We start from the raw sequence: 1,929 nt of genomic DNA, 5'->3' as shown, positions 1-1,929 counted from the left end.
CAGGTCAGCAGAGGCCTCTGTCCCCAGCCCCAGCAGAGTTCAGTCTGTGCCAGAGTGTGTGTGCTCACAGTACTTGGCCTGGTCTGGTTCCTACAGTTCTAGGTCAAAAGATTCCACCATCACGTTCACCAAGGTACAGAGTTGGGCAAGTGTTGAATCCTCCCTTTTCTCTGTTCTTCTCCCATATTTCTGGCAGAAGAAACCTCAGGGTTTCATTTTGTGTGAGGAAATATTTGAGGGGGAAAAAATCCCTTTTACATCTCATGGGTTGAAATTGAGTCATCTGCCTATTCCTAAAACAGCACTATCCAGAGAAATAATAAGAAGGGCTGGCCAAATAGCTCAGCAGATTAGAGTGCTTGCTTAGGCAGACGCAGGGGCTGAGAGTTCGATCTCTGGGTCTGCGGTGCCAGCCCCACCCCTGGGGTCACTGACACAGTGATTGAGACTAGGCGTGGTGACGCAAGCCTGTAATCCCATCACTTGGGAGGATCACTCTGAGTCCAACCTATGCAGCAAGATCCTGTAGACCCTGTAGATGCTGTCCTAAATAATAATTTTTTAAAACCCAGAAAAATAATAACAGCACAATGTACCACTCTATTAAAGGTCTTCAACTTTAACTCAGGGATTGAAACTGAAGATCTAAATTTTGAATTGGGACCTTATTTGGTGTGATAAAGAGTGGTGCAGCTGCAGCAGTGAGCCCCAGCCTTGAGGACAGGTTGACACCACCATGCAGAGGGACACTCTACAGTGTACACAATGCTGAATGCTCTAAGTCACACTGCTGGACAAAATACTCCATACCCATAACTTAAAGGAAAGGTTTATTTTTGCATGCAGGTTAGAGGTTTCAGTCCTTGTATGATCAGCAGGCTCCAGGCAGAAGCAATGAAGCCGAAGGAACTGGCAGAGGAAGCCTTCACACCCTGGCCTTCAGGAGGCAGAGGCAGTCAGAGAAGAGGCTAAGGACAGATTTCAGCTTCAGGCCATGCCCCTCCTGAGCCACTTCTTTCTAACAGCCACTTCCTAGCAGCGAGGCAGCTGTCAGCCCCATCACCCAATCACCTGCCCAAAGCCCCAGCTATGAGTACACGAGGACCTCGAGGACCGCCAGATCTAAGCCATAGCGTGAGCTGTGATGCTCGTGGAGTTTATGACTCGCAGTAAGTTTACAGCACCCTGGGAAGCCAAGGAGCAGCTGGCGCATGTGTTTTTCTATAGAAACATACACAGGTGGAATAATGCCTTTTCCACATTAACACCCATCCACATAAATTTCTTTGTCTTTCTCACAATTTCACAGGAGATTTGTTCCTTAGCGTGATTTTTTCTCTCCTTTTTAAGGCTTTCATATGAAGTAAGCATGACTTTTCTTTGCTATATCTGAACTGACAGCACCACTGACACTGTGGTGTGTGGCCAATATAGGACCAAAATACAGGTCACTTGCAGACACTCTCTGTGGTACCATGACAATTAACTTGGTAACCAAAACAACTACCGAGCAGGCAGCACACACAGCAGGGGTGGACGCGGGTGCTTCGCGTGGTGGGTGAGCTGGAGTAGCACAGTGTGAGAGTCCGTGTTAATAACAGGGCACGAGATCCTTAACTGACCAATTTCTTACTCTTGGAATTTTGTATTTAGCACTTGCAGACCCTAGTTGACCAGGGATGGGGGTGACTACTGTGTTTACTGATGTTTACAAAATGCCTTGCTCCGTACTCTCTACTAATCATTTTTCTTAACAAGATGGCTAGCTAAGATGAGCCAAATCCCTAGGCTCTCCTTCAGACTCCTGCAGTTATGCCACAGTCACCGCAGTCACATACAGAAATAGGAGGAACATTCTAATCTTGATTCCTTCCTTTGTCATACCAGGTGACAAGCCATACATGCGGAAATCAGTGACTTCTCCACAAA

The 1,929-nt window shown here is 47.0% G+C and overlaps 1 pseudogene; it reads right to left on the bottom strand.

The window, feature by feature from the left end:
- Nucleotides 1-1,087: 1,087 nt before the first annotated feature.
- The window catches only part of LOC101589342, a 109,895-nt pseudogene continuing 109,053 nt past the window's right edge, over nucleotides 1,088-1,929 (bottom strand).

The sequence above is a fragment of the Octodon degus genome, unplaced genomic scaffold (genome assembly GCF_000260255.1).
Source record: "Octodon degus isolate 3935 unplaced genomic scaffold, OctDeg1.0 scaffold00012, whole genome shotgun sequence".
Taxonomy (NCBI): domain Eukaryota; kingdom Metazoa; phylum Chordata; class Mammalia; order Rodentia; family Octodontidae; genus Octodon; species Octodon degus.
This window is presented reverse-complemented; position numbering and strand designations above follow the sequence as displayed.